The following is a 26,119-nucleotide window of genomic DNA, read 5'->3' on the forward strand; positions in this document are numbered from 1 at the left end:
AACAGGGCAAGAACCTGGGGGCAGGAGCTGATGCAGAGCCCATGGAGAGGTGCTGCTTACTAGTTTGCTCTTCATGGCTTGCTCATCCTGCATTTTTATAGAACCCAGGCCCACCAACCCAGGGATAGCACTACTCACAATGGGCTGGGCCTTCTCACATCAATCACTAATTAAGAAAATGCCCTACAGGCTTGCTGCAGCCCAATCTTATCGGGTGTTTTCTCAACTGAGGCTCCCTCCTCTCCGATGACTTCAGCTTGTGTCAAGTTGACAGAGAACTAGCCAGCACAGTAGCTCTTGCCTGCTGCTGCTGTCCAGAGGGAAAGTTGAGGTGTTGGAGAGATGGCTCAGAAATAAAGAACACTTGATGATCTTGCCAAGGACCCCAATTTCAGTCCCAGCACCCACATCCGTGGCTTACAACCTCCTGTGACACCAGGTCTGAGGGATCTAATATCTTCTCCTAGCCTCCAAAGGCACCTGCACGCACGCACACGCAACACACATACACGCATACACACACACACATACACACACACACACACACACACACACACACACACACACACACGGCAGAGGGGTTGGGGGAAAGGAGAATAAAACAAATTTTTAAGAAGGATACTTGAACTGATGTTTTGCTACTGAAAAGTGTGTTTATTCGTGTGTGTGTGTGTGTGTGTGTGTGTGTGTGTGTGTGTGTAAATACTGTAAAAGATTTAAAGTATTTAGGAAAGGGTCTAGAATTAAATAAGGTACTCACCCATTCCCATCACTCAGCTGTCCCATTTGAATCTGTGTATTTTCATTAAACACTTAGTCAGATGGGAGCAAAGGGGAAAAGCCCTTAGTTTAAAAAGCATTGCTTCGAACACTCTACTTCAAGGGATGTGTCCTTTAAAGGTGAAAAAACAGGACAAGCCTCCGAATGCCCTGGACCTCCTGTGCACTGTAGTAAGGCTGTAGTTACGGGTGTCAATGTCCAGGTTCTTGAGGTGTCTCCAGCAAGTGAGGCTCCCAAGGCAACATGGATAACCATGCTTTGTGTTGTGTGAGATTGGTGATTGGGCTGCTGTTGGTGTGCATGTGTTGCTCAAGTATGTACTTAAGGAGACTCAGAATCCGTATGTACAATTGACAGGATTCAATTCATTAACTGGCCATGCAACCCTTAGAAATGGCTCTGCTGTGACCTAAAACGTTCAGCCCTACTTCTCACAACTGTGCTCCATGCCAGACCATAGACAGCCCAGAAAGCCCAAATTGCCACAGACTGTCCCTGTCTGTCCCTGTCCCAGACTATCATATAACACCAAAGAAGAGTTATGTGAAATGTGAGCTAATACATATGGGCATAGAATTAGTTTGCCGCTTAGGCATTTGAATTTTTCTCTACAGAGAGCCTCGTAAGTAACACCAATCTCTGTGGGGCTGGAGTACATAGCCTTCACCAACACATCCTCCAGCACTGGCCACTTGACTTCTGGTGATGCAGCCTGTCCAGGTGGGAGCTGGTAAGAATTTTCACACTGCCGTCTTCCAAATCACATGAAGTGGCTGCAAAGGGACCAGGACAAAAGCCTGGCCCTCAGGTACCAGTTCCTTTACAAAGCATTACTCTAGTACCTGCTGCCCCCACCCTTTGGGGTGCACAGTAAACAACACCCCCAACCATAGGTCCTCGGGGAGTATTAGAACTACCAGAGACCAGCACACTTGAGTTTGTCCTGTAAACCTGCTGGCTTCAGCTTTAGGTTATTCAGATGATGTCATAGGGTTATTTACTCAGGGTTAATATTTCCTTATTATTTGAAAACAGCTTTTCCTTTTAAAATGCTTTATTTTGTGTGTGTGTGTGTGTGTGTGTGTGTGTGTGTGTGTGTGTGTGTGCATGTGGGAAAGTATTCTTTTCTTGTTTTTATTAATCATTTGATAATTTCATACACTGCATTTTGGTCATATTCACCCTAACCCCAATTCCTTCCCCTTACTCCTCCTAAATTCAGGCTTACCCCCCCCACTCCACCCTCACCTCACTTCAGGTCCTTTTATTTATTGATTTTTAATAATCCACAGATTCCGATTTGTGGTATTCACACACTCCTGAGTGTGGGCCTATCCACTGGAGTATGGTTGACCACTAGGACCACATCCTTAAAGAACACTGACTCCCCTGCCCTCAAGAAGCTACCCACTGCTTATAGCTCCTCACTTAGGGGTTGGGGCAAGTGATCCCCTTCTCCACTCCATGCTAGAATACTGGCTGGCTTGATCTTGTGCCCATCTTGTGCAGGCAGCCACAGCCGCTGTGAGTTCCTGAGGGCCGTGGTCCTGTCAAGTCCAGAACACAGTTTCGCCGTAGTCCTCCCTGACTTCTGGCACTTAGAGCCTGCCTCCACTCCCCTTACACAGTGGTCTCTGATGAGGCTTCGAAGAGGGTGTGGCACAGCTGTCCCATGTATGGCTGAATAATCCACAGACACTTATACTCTGCATTCGGACCAGTTTTGAGTTTCTGTGTTAATCACCAAGGAGACCTGAGCACTGGGGAGAAGGTGACTATAGATGTCTCATGTGTGGCTGAGCAGTCCACTGCACAAAGAGATTTATCTAATGAGATCCATGAGCTGCATTAATCTGTCTGTAAAGAAATAGAAATTTAGAAGGCAGTTTGATACTCTGTTCACTTAGCAGTAGTAGGTTCACCCCTGAGGCCTGTAGGCATGAGGATTTTATTTATTCCTACAAATACCTCTTTAGCCTATAGTTAACCTTTGTCTTAGTCAGTGTTCTGCTGCTGTAAAGAGACACCATGACCATGGCAACTGTTATAAAGTAAAACATTTAATAGGGATTGGCTTGCAGTTTCAGAGGTTTAGTCCAATGTCAGCATGGCAGGAAGCATGGTAAGAAAGTCCAGGCTTGGGCTTCTGAAACCTCGAAGGCCCCCAGGCCCCATTGACGCACTTCTTCCAACTAGGCCACACCTACTCCGACAAGACCTAATCCTTTCAAATAGTGCCACTCCTCATCCACCCGTGGGGGGCATTACATTCAAATCACCACGACCTTGTTACTCACAGTGGGTGATTCCAGCCCTTCTCGGTTTGTATATTCTACCTCCACAATGATGACCACACTGTTGTCAGGGAGCTGCACGTCCAGAGCGTGTCAGCCATGTGTTGGCAGGAGGCTTCTCTGCTGGAGGACAAGAGCCCTTTTCTGGTTTGTTCAAGGAGATGTCTGTCCTTTGCTGTGATGGCTAGAAGCGGGATCTGCAGATCTCAGTGCCTACCTCACTGTATGCTTCAGTCTTCAGCTGGGCCCACATCCAGGGGTCGCCTGACAGCCCCTCACTCCCTTTCCCATCCCCACCCCTTACAGTATTTTTCTTGCAAGCCCAGATTGACATCAAGGACTCTTGTAGACTTTCTTCAGTGTTTAGCAGTATTGGCAGGCAAGGAAAGATGTTTGCTGTTATCTGCAGATTCCTGGAAGCAGAGAGCTTTCCTGGAAAGCATTTTTGAATGCCAAAGTGGCAATTTCTTTGACCTTTGGCCCTTCTTTTCTCTGAAGTTTATTCAAGAGTGAGCTCAGGGTTGCCTCCCCATCTAAACTCATGGAGTTCTTCACCAGCACTGCAGTTACAGAGACCAGCTTCAGGTTACTGGCCACTCTAGTGGCTCACCATGCCAGTTTAGTGGCTCACAGGCAGTTCAGCAGCACTGAGGAGCTGAGGCAGGGGCATTTCAGCTTGTTAGGCAACTGTAACACTTCAAAATGCAAATTATGCAGATTGCCTATGGAGGGAGAGGTTAACTCTTCACAGAAATAGTTTCGTCTTCTGCAGGAAGAGGTGGGATGGATGTCCAAGACCAGGATTTTAAACCCCATACAGCACTGGTTCCAAAATACCTAAGATCTCTGATTCCTTGTGCTGAGGAACCAAATCTTGCCGCATCTCGCCTCTTGCCATGTCTTCTCTTCCCACAAGCATTATCAAAAGTGAATCTGGGACTGGAGAGATGGCTCAGAGGTTAAGAGCACTGGCTACTCTTCCAGAGGTCCTGAGTTCAATTCCCAGTAACCACATGGTGGCTCACAACCATTTATAATGAGATCTGGTGCCCTCTTTGGGCATGAAGACATACATGCAGACAGAACACTATGTACATAATAAGTAAATAAATAAAAAATAAATGAAAAAGTGATTCCACAAATGGTTTCTTCCTGAATCTCGGATACACTCGAAAGAATGGTCAGCTCTTCAGGCTTCTTTCAGCAAAGTCCCCAGGGCCAGCCCTCCCTTGACTCACTCTTGATTCCTTGATGCTGTCCAGTGTTCCTGTATATTCGTCTACTCTTGCTCATAACTGGGAGACAAACTGACCAGAAACCTCTAACATGTGCAATGTCCTCATCCACATGTTAATAATAATTACATATAATAATAATAATAATAATAATAATAATAATATTTGAAAACTTATTAAATATCCTTGTTTAGGCACCTTAGGTAAAATAAAAATGGATTTAGAAAATTCTTGTCCCTAAGGAGCTTTTGCTCGAATGACTAGTCACCAAGGCTGCTACCTCTGTTGAACACTTGCTGTGAGCTGGGCTCCGTTCCAGCTGAGGTCCTTTCTACCTCTCAAGCTTCCCTGCAGGTTAAACCAGTGGGCCGTTTAGCAGGTGAAGCTGGCCTGACTACGACTATGGAAGCAGCGGTGACTCCTTCCTGCCATTCTCTTTCACTGCAATCGCACTCCAAGCAGATTGCCCAGTACATGGTATATGTGGACGCCAACCCAGAAAGCTCAACCTGGAGCCCGTATCTTAATCTTTAAATTTCTTTTTCATACAGGTAACGTGTTCCCCTGTTTCAAAATCAAAACTCTCTAAAAATTCCCACAGTGAGTCTTGTGTTCCTCCTCTGCCTGTTTTCTCTTTCACTTACTCCTGAGCCCAACTCTTAACGCACAGGTGACAATTCCTATCATTTCTTGCATACTCTAAGTTTTATGTAAATGGAAACACATGCAAACATGTGCTCTATGCTCTCCCCTCACCAACACACTTTGCTTTTCACTGTTAACCTCACAAACTGTTGCCACTGCTTTTGGTTGTCTGCCAGAACTTGAGGGTAAGACCTTATTGCTGAAGACCACTGGCTTCAGTCACCGGATTTGGAAAAATCAAGCTGCTGCCGACCTGGAAGTCTCTCCCCTGTGGCTAGCTCTCACAGTGTCCCAGGTGCTGTGCAAGCCTCTTGGGAAGAACATTTATCAACAGTCCTACTCATCTGTACAACACAGCACTTACTCCTCATCAAAGGGACTTCTTTTTACAGCAGATAGAGGCTATTACAAGGACCCACAACTGATCAAAATACAGGTAATACCCACCCCCAATGGAAAATTTGTAACACAACCCCTCTTCCCAAGGCTCAGAGGGTCATTTTCTTCATGGATGAGCTCCCTCCTAGGTTGCTCATGCCCAAGTGGTAAGCCCTACACCCATGTTCATAAGGGCAACACTAACTGGATTCAGATTATATAGAGAGGCTATAATATCTATTATATATATTTCTATAAAAATCCTATAATATATTCTATAATAATTATAGAAAAGGACATGACTTTGAGAGAGAGATGGGAAGACACAGGAGGGAGAGATAAATATGATAAAATTCATTGTACTCAAGTCTGAAATCCTAAAATAAATAAATTAACAATGAACAAATAAAATAAAAGAAAGGGAAATGATACATCTTTGGAAGGCTGAGGATGTGGCTTAGCTGGTAGAGGACTTGCTTACCACACAGACAGCCCTGGGTTTGGCCTCTAGCACCACATAAACCAGGCATGGTGGCACACACCTGGAATTCCAGCACTTCGAAAGCAGAGGCAGGAAGATCAGAAGTGCAAGGTCATTCCATTCCCCTACATAATGAGACCAAGACTGTCTAATATACATATAAAAACACATATATAATTTGTATTAGTGCTCTCTCCAGGCTTACTCTTTCATATTTGTTTTGTTATGTATCTGACATAATTTAACCAGTACCATGTTTATTGGAAATCAGGTTGTTTCCATTTTTAATTTGCTCCTGCTGATGATCCCTTTGCTGATATCAGAACCAGAATTTCCAGGCTTCTGTCATGAACTAAGAACTGGTGGATCTTCAGGAACCCTTCTGGTTTTTGAACCAAGATCAGGGCCCCTGAGGTACACTGCACAGTGGTCTGAGCATCTAGGACCTCTACAGTGTGAGGCAACCACTGTGGGACTACTAACAGCTGCTGGTCCACAGACTAAATAACTACTAGGCTCTGAGCCTTTCTGGTAGGAGACAACTGTCGTTACTATTTCAGCATGAGCTGATTTTGTGTGTGTGTGTGTGTGTGTGTGTGTGTGTGTGTGTGTGTGTATCTGCATGTGTGTATTTGTTCTATTTATTTATATGAGAACCTTGACTAATGCAATGTTCTCATTGAATTCACATATCATTTATCATGAATGATGCTGAGCTTGCTTTTCTTCATTAAGCTTTGGGTATTGCTAGTCAGTTTCACAACAACAGAGGCCCATGACCTAGTCTTCAAACTTCTCATCTGCACCAAACTGATCAGGGGCCTTTTCAATCATGAGAGAGAAAAAGAAATTAAAAAGTGTATTTGTGTTTGCTTTCTGTCAATACACCAAAATGTCGGAGGTAATTAATTTATAAAGACTAAAGGTTTATCTTGGCTCACGGTGGTTTTTGTTCATGACTAGTTGGCCACACTGCTTTGGGCCTGTGAGGGCAGCACATCTTAGTGGGAGCATTGTGCCAGAGAAATGCCACTCGCTTCACCAGCCAGACAGAGGAGAGGAGAGGAAGGCTCCACAGTCCCCAAATCTCATCAAGGGCAATCCCGGTGACTTGCTCTAAGGACCCACAATCTAATGCCACCCCACTTCCCAATAACACTGCCTTGGGGATGATGCCTTACCACCAAGGCCTCGGAGAGACCAAGCCACACCACACCACATTCACATCCACACCACATTCACATCCACACCACATTCACATCCACACCACATTCACATCCACACCACATTCACATCCACACCACATTCACATCCACACACCACAGCATTTTTCTTCTGTTTAACTTCCTGATGTGCAAATATTTCCTGTTTCCTTAGTGCCTAGGTAGCTCAAAAAAAAAAAAAACCGCATTTTCAAAAAGTGTGAACATATCCAACATCCCACAGATCATTTTAAAAACATGCATCCATCACCCTTCCCTGTTCTGCCCCTCTGACTGTTTCTGTCTGCAGTGTCCAGAGTTCAGGTCATCATTTGGCTTTAATGATCCTGGTCAGCATTTAATAACAGATTCAATATCTAGGCCCTCTCTCTTGCCCTGTTCCACAAATTCTGGTCTAGGAAGTGTCACACCACTAATTGCAATGAGTGGCAAATGACCCGAATCTGCAGAGCATTTGATCTAAGTGATCTGGTCTGTGGAAGAGGCTACTGGGGAGCCTAGGCTGGAATGGAGTGAGGCCAAGGCCTCCTCAGTTCAGCTCCACCCGTGGTCACGTGATGCCTTCAACAGGTCCCGGTCTTTGCAGCTGCTATAGTTATTTGGTAATAGCAGCTGGCAGTCAAGAGATGTTCTGGAAAGACACCAGCCTCATATGTGAAGTCACAGAGTTCATGTCTACTGCTTATAGGGGACAGGACAAGCATATAAGTGTAAGGCCCTGGAGAACTCACATACACATACACATACACACACACACACACACACACACACACACACACACACACACACGCACACACGCACGCACGCACGCACGCACGCACGCGCACACACACACACATATCCCTGGGGTTCACAGAGCCCACTCATGGGTCCCAGGCAAAATCTCCAATGTGCTTAGGGCCTCTGGCAGATCTAGTCAGAGCTAATTTAAGCAGCTTCCCTTTTTAGTGTTACGAGTACTCCAAGTGGTATGACACTTCCTTATTTGTGTCTGGAATTTACTATCCTTTGAGCTCATTGGATAATATGGTACAGTTGCCAGATTTAAAAAAAAAAAAAAAGGCTTAGTGCCCTCATGTAATTCTATTACAGCAGCATGTAATGCAAGTTATTCTGTGGCTGTTCTTTAAAGCACAGCCTCAAGTCTACACAGACCACCTCTGTTTCCACAGAATGTTGGACTGGGTCTATTTAGTGTCTAAAAATGCAGCTCCTGCATAACTTAGCACACACTGGTAGTCAGCTTCACCCTGTTTAAGATGGGGACATGTTGTGGGAATTCGTTGCTTTCAGTCAATGGCTTTGGGGTACAAGCCTGAGGGTGTGGCTTTGTCAGCATATGTGACCCCTTATGAGCAAGTGAGCGGGGAGAGAGAGGAGTTGTTCACTCTCTTGGCTGGCCAGGAACGGGTCAAGTGGCATGGAGCAGCTTCCAGTTGGTCCTCATCTGCCCCGGGGCAGAAGGACAGGACAGCAGCAGCTGGACCAGCAGGATCAGCAGTGGTGTCTTCCTTATTTTGTATCAGTGAGTGTTTTATCCCCATTTTATTCCTTAGTAAATTCTTGAAATCCTTTAACAGACTCTTGTGGCCTCTCATAACAGGGACAACATGTTGGCAAACAGTGAACAGCGGCAATGTGGAATTTTAGAGCGTAGTAGGCAACATGAAAACTGATGCTGTCTGCTTACAAACAGAGAACACCAGACTGCATTCCTTCCTTCTACACCCCCACATCCATGGCCAATTCCCACCTTTAGACCTGAAGAACTCCCTGGTCCCTGAACAGGAGATTCCTTTCCTTTGAGACTTACTCCACATCAAGCTGGAGCCCGAAATCCCAGCAGAAGATGATCTGGGGGTGGCAGACTCAGGAATGTCCTTTCATGGGCTTTACCAGTGGCCTTAAAACACAAGCTCTCACCTTCTCCAAACCCCAACCCCCTAGCTTCTCCCTGCCACTGTGCTGGGGATAGAAGCCAGGGTTCTAAGCGAGCACTACAGCAGTGAGCTACATGCCAAGCCTTTTCATTCTCCTGTAGCTTGCCTTACGGAGAGTCTTACTGCATTGCCCGGCTGGTATTAAACTTATTCTGCAGCCGAAGTTCAAGGCCTTGAACCTGTGATCCTCCTGCTCTAGCCTCAGCTTCCTCAAGTAGTTGGGATTACAGGCCCATGATACCAGGCCTGTCACTGGTGTCCAAAGCTGGTCTCCAATACTCAAGCGCCCTCACCCCGTGCCTGCGCTGCCCCCTTGCTGTAGCAAGTCCTTCTTGTCCGTCTTTCTTTTTGGACTACCGACTCCCCAATAATGACAGGGAGACTTCTTACTAATTGTGAAAGCTTGGCTTTAGCTTAGGCTTATTCCCAACTGGCCTTTATAATTTGAATTAACCTGTTTCTATTAATCTACATTCTGCCACATGGCTAGTTACCTATCCTCCTTAATGTACATCTGACTTCCTCAGTGTCTTGTTGGTATCTCTCTCGTGCCTAGATTCATCCTGAGTTCTTCTTTCTCCCGAGAAGTCCCACCTATTCTCTCCTGCCTAGCTATTGGCTATTCAGCTCTTTATTAAACCAATCACAGAGACACATTTCACAGTGTACAAAAGTATTATCCCACAACACCTTGCCCTTTCTGTACTCCAGCCACTCAGAGTAATCTTCTTTTCTGCATATGTCCAGCTTCTCCCTAAGATGACCTCTTAGTTCCTTCACAGGGCCTAACTATGTGTGGGTTTAGCTCTTCCTTTGGCACTTTTCTCTCTCTCCTTCTTTAAATGGGGATTTCGCCCTGTAGCACTTCATTCATTCTTCATTCATGTTTTGAATTCCCTGCAAGACCATGAAGTCTATGATGGCACATTCACTTCTTCTTCTTGAGCATCCTCTGCAGCTAGTACAGAGCAGAAGGGTGTTTGAAGAAGGAGCTGTGAGGACCACTCTGGCATGGGTTATCGTGGTGATATATTATGTACTCTAATAAACTTGCCTGAAAGATCAGAGAAGCAAAACAGCCAGGCACTAGTTCTTAACTCCACGAAATCCTCAGCCTAAAGAGAGTGAGTTTCTATTTCCTCACGCCTTATATACTTTCTCAGCCCTGCCATATTACTTCCAGGGATTAAAGGCATGTGTGCTTCCCAAGCAAAGGCATGAGATCTCAAGTGCTGGGATTAAAGGTGTGTGCCACCATCACCTGGCTCTGTTTCTCTCCTATACTGGATCAGTCTCATGTGTGGCCTTGAACTCACAGAGACCCAGATGGATCTCTGCCTCTTGAGTGATAGGACTAAAGGTGTGTGTCCTGACCTCTATGTCTAATCTAGTGGCTGGCTCTGTCATTTGATCCTCAGGCAAGTTTATTAGGGTACACAATATATCACCACAGGTTATATCTTATTCATGTGTGTCTCTATTTCCTATTTAGTGTAAATGTCAAATAACTGGATGAATCTATGAAGGAGATATTAAAAAATGCTCATAAAGTTTAGCATTGGAATATTGACTAGGAACCTTAGATAGACTCTTATCACCACTGAAGTTACATTCAGGGCACCACTGCCTACCCATCTACACACACACACACACACACACACACACACACACACACACACAGCACAGTTTCAGCCTGAAGAAACCACATCTAGCTGGGCATATGCACAGGGCCGTGTCATTTCTCGGGGACTGGGCTGCTTCCGTGAGTGATTCATGGCTCCAAGGTCTGAGCTCTTCTCATGCTCCTGTGGCCCTGTCTGGTAGCCCATGTCTCAACATCTGTGCTGATTTTTCTTTCACACACACACACACACACACACAAAATCTGCTTGGTGACGCACGCCTTTAATCCCAGAAAGCCAGCCTTCAATCCCAGGGAGTGGTGGTAGAAAACAGAAAGATATATAAGGCGTGAGGACCAGAAACTAGAAGCGTTTGGCTGGTTAAGCTTTTGGCTGGTTAAGCATTTGGCTGGATAAGCATTCAGGCTTTTAAGCAGCAGTTCAACTAAGAGCCATTGGAATGAGGACTCAGAGGCTTCCAGTCTGAGGAAACAGGATCAGCTGAGGAACTGGCAAGGTGAGATAGCTGTGGCTTGTTCTGTCTCTCAGATCTACCAGCATGGACCCCAATAACTGGCCTTGGGTTTGATTTTATTAATAAGAACTTTTAAGATTCCTGCTACAGAAATGAGATGTATCCCACTGTATCCTAAAGACTGAGAGACTCTGTCCTGGATCCAGTTCGAAAGACTCCATGATGCGGCTCCTCCTTTTTTTTTTTTTTTTTTTTTTTCACTTCCTATAGCCATGGTAGTGTAGGACCTACAAGCAAAATCTTCAGGGTCAGAAGTTTAAGCTGAAAGAGAGTAATGAGAAACACACACACACACACACACACACACACACACACACACACACACACACACACACTATCCCAAAGAATCCACCCCACCCAATACAATCTCATACTCAGTTCTCATATCTCACAGCACTCAGATAGGGAGTAAGTTCAGATGCTACATGCACACATAAACCTACAAATGCCCACCTCTACACAGGCTTGGACACAGCCAACATGCATGCATATCCCCACCCTGCACATAACTGCGCAGAGGACCTTTGCTGAGGGTCTCACTTCCAGTCTGGGTCCACCCTCCTTTCTCCACCCATGCGCCCTCATCCAATCCAGCCGATGTGCTGAAGCTATGTGCCCCCGGGCAAAAGTTATTTTTATTTTTGAACAAGGAGGATTCAAAAGTCATGTCAGTTCCTAGAACTAGTTCCTGTGAAAGCATGTGTGAGGGTCATCCTTGCCATGGTTCACTGCCTCGTGGCTTCTCTCTGGGGCTGCAGGTGGAAGTCACTCCAGGCTGTTGAGCACTCTGGGAGCCCTGCCCCCTTTCCTGAAGGCTTACTAATCAAATGGGAGGGTTGCCCTGCAGTGTTCTGTTCTAGAGGCCAACTTACTGAATCACTGACAGACTGCCGGCTGTCTCAGCTGTGTGTCTTGTTGCTACGGCAACACACCTGCCAGAAGCAACTTGGTCTGGGCTCTCAGTTCAAGGGTCCAGTCTTCTCAGGGCTATGGGAGTGTGTGGGGGTGGGTGGGGGCTGGTTGGGAGGCTGGAGGAGACTGGTCACACTGTGTCTACCTACAGTCAGGAGGCAGAGAGAACCAAGAAATGAATGCTCAGGTTTGACTCACTCTCCTTATTTTATTCAGTCCAGAACCCCAGCCCAGGGAATGGAGCCACTCATAGAGAAGAAGTCTTCGCACTTCAATTAACGGAATCTAGACAATTCCTCACAGGCATGCCCACCAGCTAACCTAATCTACATCACTCCTCACAGACATTGGTCAAAGCTTTGTCTCAGATGATTCTAGATTATGTCAACTTAATAATCAATATTAATTAATTACAGTTAATTAATATTAATACAAGCCTTTTCAAGTTTCCCAGTGTTACCTGTTACATTTTTTTCCTTTTAACAATGTTTTTTTTTCAATCCTTCCCACTTCCTTATCCACCCAACCTCATGTTCTATCTCTCTCTGTCTCAAAACAAATATCAAAACCAACCAACCAACAAAAACAAACAAACAGTAAGACAAAAAACACCACACCAAATAAAAACCAAAAACCAAAAACCAAGCAAAGATGAAATTCACTTTGTGTTGATCATCAGCTCCTGAGCGTGGGACAGAATGGCCCTCAGGCCATCCCCTGGACGTGCTGCATGGAGAGACATGAAGCTTTGCTATGCACAGTGGGTTTCAGAGGAGGACCCCGGGTCCACACTGTGCAAGCCACCCGCCTGGTGGTGGCAAAGCTAAAGCTGTCACTTCTGGCAGACACAGCCCAACATGCCACTCTGCAAAATGGGGGGCATGTCCTAGAAACCTCATTCTTACAAGGCCCCTTCCACCATGGCCACATGTGTAGAGGTGCAGACCTTTACAGTCGACAGTCACAGTAATGTGACAGGCCTAAGGGGCAGAGATACCAAGTCATGCAAAGCCTCACTGCAGAGGCCCAAAGACCATCATTTGAACACATCTCCAAGAAGTTGCCTTCTCTTTTGCCTTACTGATTTCTCAAAGAACCCTCCTCCTGCACCATGCACAGCTGGATGCCAACATTCTATAAACAGCTGTGGGGGGAAATGTTAAGGTGAGCAAGGGAGAATGTTTCCCTACAGACCTTCTATAAATGTTGGCTCAGATCAGCTTTTCCTCTAGGTGCTCAGGGACAGGAAGCTGTGAACCTCTAGCCTTTGTTCAATCTTCTGGAGTGGGGAGGAGGTTGGGAGGAGGGGGTGTGTAAAGTGGGGGGGTGGGGGGTGGGAACTCCAGGGCCAAGGCCAATCAAAGCTCATGCTGTGTCTGACCCAAGGAGCCAGCCATGAGCCACACAGCTCTGTGGGGGATGGGTCACAGAAAACAGGGCGTCCAGTGGACTAACTCCACGGGAAGAACTGAGTTTTATTCTCAATTCATACAGCTTACTCCCACAAGCCTGCCAATCTTCCCTCACCCACAATTTCCATTACTCAGGCCTCCACCATGGCAAAACATTAAATTATGGAAATAAACAACTCCTGAGTCTTAAGCTTTATCACAGTATAATCTTCCTTTAACAGTCTTTGTTCACCTCTTCTGAGATAGAAGTTAAACTCTACCATCTCGTGTAGGCACAGGGAGTGAACATAGGATGCCAAGGGCTCAGTACTGCCTGCAAGTTTGGGTACCCACTGGAGTGTAGGGAACCTATCCCCCAAGGATGAAAGGGTAACTGTAACAGTCACAGACTGGGGTCCCTGCTGTGTGCGGGGGGCGCACTAGGCACTTCCTGTGACAGTCTCCTTTCATCCCAGTCCCCCTGTCCTACCTCCTCTCCCCCTCCTCATGCTGACTGCTGTCCCCTGATCCTCCCTCCTGCATGTCTGTGGCCCACACTGCACTTTGGAGCTTCCTGTGTGGAGACTCCTTTGTTGCTTTGCTGTTTTCTTCCTTCTAAGACTTTGCTTTTAGCCACCATCTCAAGCCACTGTGTCTAAAATTACCTCCCTCCCCACACACACACAGTGCTCTCTACAGCACACACAATTTATACCCACCTGCTCATGCCAATTGGCAGACACTGATGTTTCGCTGGAGGTGATTTGGTATGTATGGAAGATGGGTCAGGCTCTCTGCAACATCACACAACTGGACATGAAGGGCCTGAGTACTTGGATTTGGGTGTACATAGGGTTCTGGATCCAGATCACTAGAAATACCCAGAGCCGACTTGTTTGCTGACATGGTTCACCACTTTTCTAGACTCTAAGCAGGGAAGAGGGCCTGTCTGTTTGCTCACTGCCAGTCTCTAGAGACCAGGGCTGGTGCTCAGAAGGCTTTGGGTGCCTGAGTGCCAGCACTGACAACACAGTCTTTGCCTCTCTGGATTGCCACCACTGTTCCTGTGTTTAGTAAGTAAAGGACATGTCCCAGGTCGCATGGTTGCTCAGTGGATTTGGTTGTGGTACTGTCAACACATGCACGCTCTCCTAACCAGTTCCCTAGTCCCTCTAGTTCTAGCAGTCATGCTGTTAAACCACTACCCAGATGTGGGTAGCAAGGCAGCGGGGGTTAAGGAAGAAACTTTCGCTTACCCAGTATGGATCATTCTTCTAGCCCTGGCAGGGACGGATGCTGCATCAAGCCTGGCTGCTTACTATGCTAAGGGTGGTGTATTCTGCATATTGACTTTTGGACAATGTATAGTCACCAAGACTTGTCAATTGGTGATAATTGCTATCTTTCAAGTGTTTCAGTACAGGGATTCCTTTCTACTTTGTGAGCAGACTGGGCCACATAATCCTTGGCATTGTGAGGACAGACCTTCAGTTTATGCCTGAACAATGATGTTCCAGGAGCTATATTTTTCAGAGGACATGAGCTCCCTGCTACAGACAACCTGGACTTCTCCACTGTCCTAGGGCCCAAGTTTTCAATCTGCTGCTGGGGCTCACGCCACACTCCACACAGTATGCTTTGCCACTGACATTTCCTTCTGGTTGCACGGGTCCTTCCAGGCCCAAGCAGCCACACTGTTTGCGTTGCACCCTGGACCTGCTGCACCAAGTAGCCATGGTTCTTCACATCTGCACTAACCTGAGGGCTGAGCTTGCAGAGAGGGCCTCAGCCAGGGTGACCCCCCACATCCCGGCCCCACAACCTCACTTAGCTTTGCTGAGTCTGGAGCCATGTGCCCATGCAGCCCCTCAGAGAACAAATCCTGCAAGTCACTCCTACCATAGGGAGTGTCTCTAGGAGGCTGTAGTCTGTTCTTAGTCTCCTTCACTTCATGTCCATCTTTTCTGCTGGATTCAGACCACACCAAGTGCAGAATACCGTGACCCAAACTAGTGAGCTATTTCCTCTGTCACAGGAGGCCTCACTTTTACTGTAAGTCATTCATAGTGTTTCTGTTTCTCTGATGGAAACCAAGCTGGTGCACCCCTAAATCTTTGTAGGGCTTAGCTCCCACCTTCTAGAGCATATGATGATACAATGGCCTTCGGCACACTTGCCACTTTCTGATACCCTGGTATTACGAACATGCTATCATCAATGTAGTGGAGCAGTGTGGCATGCTGTGGCACCTGGGTGTTTCGGGTCCTTTTGAGATGTGTCATGGCCATGGCTGATGAAGCTAACACAGCTATGAATGAGACTGCTCTCTGCTGCAAATAATAAATGTGCCATTGCCCAGAACATTGACTACATGCAACAAGCCCGAGGCCATGCATGGGCTTTGGGCAAGATACAGGAATTCAGTTGTAGTTATTACTTAATTGAGTCTAAAGTGGTCTTCTAACATCTGCCAAGATCTGGCTCACTTGTGAGTGCCAGACTGTGAGTTAAGTCAAGGCTATGATGGCAATCTCCACCTCTGCACAATTCACGTGCAACTAATCTAGATCTTCAGGGAGGCGATGTTATCTATGGGTTCCTTTCCCGAAGGCCATTTCAGATACTTCCAGTTGGTACTCCATTGTATCTTAGACTAGAGGCAGGGGAGAAACTTGTTGTTATCCCAGCAAGTGTTGCTAGCCCGTTTGCACACACGTGGAGCCAAAGAAGTAGCTGTTATGTTCCCTGGACTCCGTCATCCCACTGGGAGTCAGATCAGACCTGGCCCGGGACTTTCTGCACTCCCTTTCCCATGGGCCCCCACTCTAACATGGGAGTTGTGGTGACTCATCCAGTGCTGTCTTATTCTCACCAACTCAAGGCCTGGGCCCAACACTCCCCAAATGTGAGGAGGATTCACCTTCCCGCTGAAGTTGTTACTCAAGTAAACTGTCATAAGTTTGCTTAGGGGAGGGGAAGTGAAGTCTCTGTGAGGATGATGCCTTCCCTCCAAGACATTCCTTTGTTCTGTCGTGAAGCCTCCTCTAGGGAGCCTTGCAGCACCTTGCCACTGTGTTTTCCAGCTGTCTGGATGAAAGCCTTCTCTTCTCCACCATCTTGCTTTCTAGTGTGGCCCTTCTGACTCAGGGTGGGTCACTCCCTTATGCAGCTTCCGTCAGCTGTCCTAACAGACTGGACATCTCCTCTGAGCCAGGCAAGGGTATCACTAATCCTTTCCCTGCATTGTCCTTCTTTTCCCTCAGCAGCCCTAGCTATTGTGTAACTAATCCCCAGGTGTTAGAGGCAGGTCCTGAGGGAAACATATACAGTACTGTAAATCACAGGCTTACGGACTGTCTTCAAGCAAATAAGAGAACTCGACTTTCACTGGCCATTGCTGAAGGTCTACATAATCAAGAAAATCTGAAATTCCAAAGGTCATGAATTAATCAATATAGATGAATGCCGGGTCAGTAGTTCGTCTTTTTTTAGATATGGGTCTTGGTTGACAATTCCTTTATATTCTTTTCTTTACATTTTGTTGACTATCACTGACTTTACATACTGTAGCGTAGGGACTCTAATTTCACTCCCCGAGGCTGTTGCTGTTTTTGTCCTGTTGGTTTCCTTTTCTTATTTAGGAGATACTTTAGATTAATCTGTGTGGGTCTTACTGTAGCCAGTGGAATCTCTGGGGGAGTCTTTTTTTCTTTTGAGCTCTCCTAAAGCTGGCTTCTCGGAGTTGCCCATGTGTCTCATAGCTTAGCAATCTGAGGCTGGCCAAGGAGCACCTGTGATGCTTCACTCAGGCTCCCGATTCTCTCTGATGAACTAGTGCTGGGGGTGGGAGCCGTGCTACCATTACCCATTGCCCAGTGGCCATTGCCACGCTTTCTTAGAATCTTGTTTCTCCCATACATGTGTACAGGCCCCAACAGCCATGAGCATGTAAGTGGTGGGGATACCCTGGTCCTTTTTGCACGTTTGCATTAACCCTTAACAGGCAGAGGACTCACTGAGTCCATTCAGGTTCTTTCGTTTCCTACGTCCCATATTAAATATCCAGCCAGACTTTTCCTCACTCACTTCTTGCCAAAAACATGACGTCGACCTCAGGCTGGTGGCACTGGAACCTTCCTTGGAGACATCCATATTCAGTGACAACCACTGGAATTAAGCAGCCTCTTTGGTTAACCAGCAAAGGATGAGCTAGCTGCCTGATGAGAGGGAGGGGGACGTGCCATCTTCCAGAGGTTGACATTTAAGAGCTTGACCTCTAGTAATAGGTACAGCTGGAGATGAGGATTCTGCCGTGTTGAAGGAAATCTCCCCAAAGACTGATATCATCCTGTGACTTCAAGGAAAGTAAAAAGGGGGTGAGAACAGAATTCTGGGTTAATGTAGGCAGCTGAAGCCAGGGAAATTGAAATCCCTCCATAAAACAGGCATTAAAAGGAAGAAGCCCATGCCGCCACTTTGTCACAAAGGAAATCAGAGCCTAGGGTAGATGTCCCGGCACGATGGCTGCTTCTATTGCTTGGCTGGCAGAGGCAGTGGTCTGACAGCTCTTCTGTCCTGAGCCCAAGTGAGACCAGTTCTCAAATCCCACTGGGAGAAGGATGGAGGTAGCACACATTGCTGCAATCCCTCTGTGCGAACCGGAAACCTGGTTCTGGCCTTCAGCCATTGCCCACTGCCCAGACACTGGGACACCATCACATAGGAACAGAATGTGACCTCCACTTGACACAGAGCCGGGACCCAGAGTGAAGAGTGAAAAGGGTCAACTATTAGAGGAACACACTGGACAGGAAGCAGAAATAGAAGTCACAACAAAACATTGTGTAAGCCAACACACAATCATCGCTGTCGTCTGCTGCATACTGGCAGTGTCCCTTAAGTAGAAAGAATGCTGGGTACCAGGGATGTTTCTAGTGTTGAGATTTTTTTTTTTAACTATTTGGGCATTAGACTCAAATCTAAATATGAAATTCACTTATTTAATCTATGCCTTACACACATAAAGAGAATCTCATACAACATTTTTAATGCACCTACATGATCCATCACATGAGATCAGGAGTAGAATTTTCCATGCGTGACATCATGTCTGGCTCAAAAAGTTTCAAAGTTAAGATAACTTGGGATTTCAGACTTTTAGGTGAGAAATGCCCTACTTACAGGAACATGGGGGTCATGATTTTCCCCCAATCACAGCATGAGGGAACTCCTATTTTCCCTAAGAGGAGAAAAATGGTGTTTCCAGCATAGACTGATAACTATCTTTCCTTTATAAACTCCATCTCCAAGGTAAATTATGCCATAAAAGGAATGATTTATACTTCAGTGGGTCATGAAAAATATATTGTAATTTTCAATACAATGTAGCTAACTAAAGTTGCCCTGGTTTTTTATGTAAAATTGTCCAAGCCATATTATTGCTTAATATTTCATTCAAAGTATCCTGGAAATAACTCTAGAGGTCTATACTTTTCTATACAGTTATGTTGCTTATGATTTTTGCCAATCTTTTTCTCTTTACACCATCAAACTGGCACCATGAAGGATCATAAAATAAAAATTGTTAAGCATTTATTTTAGATATTTGTTATCATGTATAATGTTGCTCTAAATACTTATTTTAGATATCAGTTATCATGAACAATATCTGTGACATTCCTAATAGATACTAACAAGGTTCTAATAATAAATCAAAAGTCTCATAATTTCTTGAGGTAATTTTCAGAAGTAAAAATAGTAAAAATGAATTGTGACATCTCTCTTTAATGCTGATTGTAACCTCCACAAATCATAGTATACTAACATAATTCATTTAAGTTAATTTGATGTACAATGAATAAATTATCTCTTTCAAAATGCTGCATTGTTAGTAAGTGAATACCACGCAGTACATAGCTAGGTAATATGAGAGAACATAAATAAGTTGAAATTAATAGAAAAATAGATACTAACTTAGTTAGGGTTACTATTGCTGTGGTGAAATGCCATGATCAAAGCAAGTTGGGAAGGAAAAGGTTATACTTACATGCCACTATTCATCATTGAAGGAAGTCAGGACAGGAACTCAAATAGAGCAGGAACCTGGGGGCAGGAGCTGATGCAGAGGCCATGGAGGGGTGCTGCTTACTGGCTTGCTCTCAATGGCTTGCTCAGTCTGCTTTCTTATATAAGCCAGAACCACCAGGCCAGGAATGGCCCCACCCACAATGAACTGGGCTCTCTTCCATTGATCACTAATTAAGAAAATGCCATAAAGACTTGCCTGCTTCTGATCTTATAGAGGAATTTTCTCAGTTGAAACTCCCTCCTCTCTGATGACTCGAGCTTGTGTCAAGTTGACATAAAACTAGCCAGGACAGACACAGTAATACTTTTTTTTTCTATATGTGAACATGTGAATAGCTAGCCAAACTGAAAATTGTACAACAAGAAGTGATTATTAAAATTCATTTCAAGCCAGGCGGTGGTGGCGCATGCTTTTAATCCCAGCACTCGGGAGGCAGAGCCAGGCGAAACTTTGTGAGTTCGAGTCCAGCCTGGTCTACAAAGTGAGATCCAGGACAGGCTCCAAAAGCTACACAGAGAAACCCTGTCTCAAAAAAAACAAAAAAAAAAAAAATCATTTCAATTATATTAAAGTCTCATGGTAGTAGAATGCTCATCAACACCCTGACCCAAGGCTTGGCGCAATAAATGAGCAGAAGGGAGGGGTAACTGAAAATAAACCCAAGAAGTAAGTGCTTGCTACAGCCCCTGAGCCTTCGGAAGGCTGAGGTTGGTGCAGAGTGGATCTGTGGGGCTGGAGTCAGTGCAGGGGGGCAGCAGCAGAAGCGGGGGCTTTTTCACTCCCGAGGAAGAGTGATACCTCAACTTCCTGGGGTCAATTAGAGTGAAGCAAACACCCAGTGTCACCAAAGAACTGTGCACTCGACATTATCATGTCAATCAAGACAACACATTGCTTGGTGCTCAGAAACCGGCTAATGGAGGCAACTTCACAGCGATTGCTAAGAGCAAAGCCAGCAGGCTGTTCTGCAGCTGGAGACATGCCGAGGCTCGCAGTCTGAGCACGGTTGGCTAGTTTACATAGGAGCCACTGAGCGTTTCAGAGATGGAAGAATTTACCCCTCACTTGTGATTAAAATCAGAGAAGTCACTTAAAGCAAGCAAACACATGTAACACTCAATCTTTTGTTTTCTCAGCTCATCTTTTGCCCATCTCTCCTCCCTCTCTGATGACATCTTTTCCCAAAATAATCCAAGTAGTCAATATTTAACTGACACATAAAATCGCCCATACTTATTGGGTGCCATGTCATGTTTTGAAATGTACATACAGCGTGTGTTTGAACCCTCAAACCTTTATTATTTCATTATGATGAAAACATTCAAAACCCTTTCTAGCTTTTAAAACCCATATGCAAGCATCATGTGTGGTCATCCCTTGTCCTGTAACACACAGAAGCACATTTTCCTCCCTTGTGAAAACAGTGACCATTGATCAGCTTCTCCCCACCTCTAATGATTTTCTAAGGATCCCGGGCTTCAGGGCTTACGGCCATGGTATGTTTTGAGGAGGTATTTTCTAGAGCACATGGATGGTGGTCAGGGCTCGGCACTAAGGTTTTCTGTAAGTGTGGTTTTATCGTATCACACCAATTCTTCAGTAAACTGAGAAGAGGAGAAAGCCAGGTAACCATTTCAACTCACCCTTATGTCTTCTTTTTCCTTTATAGATGATGAAAGTTGACAACGAACATTCTGGAAAAAGAAACAGAACACAAAGAAAGAGAAGCAGAGTGAGAGCAAGAAAGTGTGTCAAGAACATCTGACCATCTTGAAGAGAGAAGATGGTTCAAACTCCCATGTCTCTTTTAGAGATGATTATTTGAGAGGGAAGACAAGCTCAGTGTGGATTCCTTCCTGGAAATCTACCCCACACTGGAGGCACTGTACCCAACTACAGCGGCCACTGGAGTGAGGCACTTGCATGTGGCTGTGTCTGGCATGTGTGTTTTCCACAGCCTTCTTGGTTCATTCAAATGCCGAAGGCAGAGGCTTGTGAACATCTTAAAGACACAGATCTTTCTCTGACCTCAGCTGGTGCCCTGGTATGCCTGCCTCAGCACTTCTGGGCTCCAGAGCTCTGAGAGGTGAGCACCGTGGCTCCTGCTAAGCTAGCAAACTGCCACCTACATTTGAAGCTCACTTGTGTGAAACTGTGGGGGTATTGTTTTGCTTGTTTTGTTTGTTTGGTTGGTTTGGCTTGGTTTTTTCAAGATAGGGTTTCTCTGTTTAGTCCTTGCTGTCCTGGAATTCACTTTGTAGACCAGTGTAGCCTCAAACTCAGAGATCTACCTGCCTCTGCCTCCCAGAGTGCTGGAATTAAGGACATGGGTCACCACTGCCTGGCCTGTGGGGGTATTGTAAAGCTTCCTTTATCAGGACATCACAGAAGAGCCTCTGAAAATTCTGGCCTGGCAAGGGGTGTCATCATTCTAGGAATAGAAGTCAGTCTCCACTTTCTGGTCTTTCTACTTTTTCCTCCTGCCTCATTGATAAACTCACAGCCCTATACCTGCTGGCCCATCATCTGATGCTCTAAATCTGTATTTCTCGGATGGCATCTGTGGTAGTTTGAATAAGAATGGTCCCCATAGGCTCATATATTTAAATGCTTAGAGAGTGGCACTATTTGTTGGAGTAGGTGTGGCCTTGTTGAGGGAGTATGTCATTGGGGTAGGCTTTGAGGTTTCAGAAGCCCAAGCCAGGCCCATTGTGTGTCTCCCTCTCTCTTCCTGGTGCCTGAGGATACAGATGTGGAACTCTCAGCACCAACCCAGCAGCATATCTGCTTGTGTGCTGCTCCACTTCCTGCCATGATGATAATGAACTAAACCTCTGAAACTGTAAATGAACATCAATTAAATGCTTTCTTTCATAAGAGTTGCCTTGGTCATGGTGTCTCTTCACAGCAATTGAAAACTGACTAAGACAGCATCCTTTGCTAGATGAGATACCAGGTCACAAAATTATGGCAGCGGTGATGTGCTGCTATGAATTAGGGCATAATCACACTATATATTTCTCTATGAGCTTTGGCAATGACACTCACTTTTCCTGGATTGCTTCTGAAAGCCACTCATAAAAACATCAGGTGACCACATCTTTAATCCCATTTACAAGTACTGAAACCAAAGCACATAGCCAAATAGTTTCCTCAGGTACCTGGGGACAATCCTCCCCTGTCTATTTCTAGTGCTGTACTGGCTAGTTTTTTGTGCCAACTTGACACTTTAGGGTCATGTGGAAAGCAGGAATCTTAATTGAAGAAATACCTCCATAAGAGTGGCCTGTTGGAAAATCTGTTGGGAACTTTCTTCTTTGATGATTGAGGTGGCAGGGCCCAGCCCACTGTGGTTGGTGTGACCTCTGGGCGGATGGTCCTCGATGGTATAAGAAAGCAGGCCGAGCATGCCATGGAGAACAAACCAGTAAGCAGCCCTCCTCCATGCCTTTGCTTCAGCTCCTGCCTCCAGGTTCCTGTCCTGAGTTTATGTCCTGACTTCTTCGGATGATGAACTGTGATGTGGAAGTGGAAGTGAAATTAACCCTTTATTCCACAAGTTGCTTGTGGTCAGGGTGTTTTATCACAGCAATGGGAACCCTAACTAAGACAAAAGCCAGGCTTTGAATAGATCACTATTGCTTCTGCCATACACACATATCCTGGCTGAAAACGTTACCATAAGCTGTGCACAGAGGCCTAACATAAGCAGACACATCATCAGATGGACTGGTAAGGGCCTGAATAGCAGGAGCAATGGTAACCACTGTGGTTTCATTTAACCTTCTATTCTTCCAGTAATTATACACTGGGAGCATTCTCTATACCAGTGTTTCCCCAGATGTGAACAAGCCAGACCCAGTCCCTGACTCACAGTGAAGTATCGGGAAAATGGATTTTTTTTAATTAATTGAGCAGTGTTCATATCCAAGTTGATATCTTTGTCCTTAGCTTCTGTCCCTTCCCCTTCTCCCCAACCCAACTCTATTTTCTTTTGTGGTCCCAGAGTTTAAACTCAGAGCTATATGCATGCTAGGCAATTACTCTAGCACTGAGACACTCACCTCACCCTGCCTATCTTTGTTTCTGGTAGATCACCAAATGGCAATCATCCAAAGGTGTAGGATGCAGATACCTATTTTAGTTCCTTCTCCCACACATCAAACCCACCTCTTTTTCAACCTACATCGTCATAACTGAAATGAATGATAAACAGGGCTGTTTATGGTGCTGGCTACCACGTGAAAAGGTGACGAGCCACAGCCATGCTACCTGGTAGCAGAGAGCTTTAGGAGGAGGGAAGGGTGAGAACCAGGCCTGGGAAAGAGCACTTGCAAAAGGCAGAGAGAAAGATGGTGGGGTGGGGGGAGAGGGAGCAGGGGTGGGGGGAGAGGGAGCAGAACAGAGAGAGAGGGTGGGGTCTGCGTCTGGCCTTTTAAGGGTTCCCAGTGAACACGCACAGGTGGGCTTACAAAGCTACACCACATGTGTGCTGATTGTGTGACCATGCCGTGTGCACACACTGATGACGCAAGACCCTTTGCTTAACTCGCATATGTGGTCATACAGCTGGAGTGTGGGCAGAATTCTAACAATAACATATTTGTGCTGAAAGTAACCTTAGAAGTCATTCTGTAGCTCATATTTGTCTCACAAGTGAGGAACTCAAAGGCCGTAGAGATGACACTAGCTTAGCACCGTACAGATGGGATGGAAGTCTAGGCTCCTGCCATCTTCAGTGTCTGACCTGTGTTCTTCCCGCTGTGGGAGACCTCCCAAGCACACGTTTAACTCTCATTGTCCTCCAGGTTTCTCTCTGGAAAAGGTGTGTGTTTTCTTAGACTGTATGCCTAGTTCCCTGGACTCCAGAAGCCCACTGCCTTGCAGCTAGCAGATCAGAGAGGAATTGCCACCAAAAAAAGATAAAGTAATGGCTTAAAAGCTAGAAAATGGCCAGGCAAGTCAGTCGAAGAGCAGGGCAGAGACAGGAGAAATGAGTACAAGAATGCCTATTTAAGTATATCGAGAATGATTCCTGGGGGATGGATGGGTCAGCATAGCTGACTCACCATCTCTCCTCTGTCAGACAAGCAGCAACAAAAATGGGCTTAAATGCCCTCCGTAAAAGAAAACAAAACGAAACAAATGCTCTAACAGCACAGCACCCCAGATTCAGATTAAGCAAATATAAATAAAGTAGGGTCGAACGGCTCATGGTTCTAGTGGCTGAAAAGTCCAAAGAGGCACATTGCTGGCATCTGGCAAAGATCCACTCAGCAGCACATGGCAGACAAGCTGGTATGTATCACAAAGACAGTTTCCCTTCTGAGATACCTAACCCACTACCACAACACGGGTACTAACATTCTTTAAGGCTTGTGTCCATCACTCTACAGTCTATCAGCCTCTACTTGACCACATCTGTTAAAGGCTCTCCCAACTTTCAGCAATGATACATTGGAGACTAAATCACCAACCAGCCCACGCACCTTGGGAGACACACCAGAGCCAAGCCACAGCCGGCTCTGGTGTGTCTCATACAAAGACACGAATAGTGTAAAGGACTCCCATTCAAATCCTTGCATAAGTCATCTGAAGATATATCACAACTATGGAGAAGGTTCATTAAACTTGGTGGCAATAAGACAGAAGACACAAGTCTGGGTCTCAGGCTTTCAGCTCAAGCACTCAAACACCAGAGTTTAACCAGTCAAAGCCCGGGAGGGCCTTTACTTACTCTCCCAATGCATAGGCAACACAGGCAGAAATCATTCAAGGATACTTCTTGTCACCACAGAAGCAGATCACCCGAGGAAGAGACTATATAGTACCACTAACCAGCTTCAAACCCTTCAGGTTAATTACTGATCTCCATGTCTGGTATGTTTGGTTTAACTGAAGTAGGTTTCTCCTCCTCAGTTTCATCCAAATAGGAGTCTATCAGAGTGTTGTGCTAGTCATTTTCCATGTAGTGAAAATTGACAAAGATGGTCCACTTACCTTGGTCTCCTTGTGTCTTAGTTAGCTTTCTATTGCTGTGATAAAACACCACGACCAAAAGTACTAACGGAAGAAAGGGTTTATTTCACTTAGACCTCAATATCACAGTCCATCATCAAAGAAAGTTAGGGCAGGAACTCAAGACAGGCACTGGCAGAAGCCATGTAGAAATACTGCTTACTCGCTTGATACATATGACTTGCTCAGCCTGCTTTCTTATATGATGAGGACCACCTTCCCAGGAATTGTAGTACCCACAATGGGCACATGAATCACTAATCAAGAGAACGTTCTACAAACTTGTCATTCTTAGGAAGGCATTTTCTTAATTAAGATCCCATTTTCCCAAATATGTCTAGGTTTGTGTCTAGTCTACATAAACCAGCCAGCATGCCTGTTTTCAGAGGTGTCCATACATGGCTGCTCAGACTTTGCCTTGGGACAGGGCTGAATGTCATGGAAGGAACAGGTAGTGAAGGAAGCCATTCATTTTCTGGTGACCATAAGTGAAGAAAGGATTGAGAAGAGGTCAGGATCCCTTCAAGATCATGTCTCCAATGACCTGACTTCCTATGGCTCAGCTCTACACCCTAA

Source organism: Peromyscus maniculatus, chromosome 5, assembly GCF_049852395.1.
Source record: "Peromyscus maniculatus bairdii isolate BWxNUB_F1_BW_parent chromosome 5, HU_Pman_BW_mat_3.1, whole genome shotgun sequence".
Lineage (NCBI taxonomy): Eukaryota > Metazoa > Chordata > Mammalia > Rodentia > Cricetidae > Peromyscus > Peromyscus maniculatus.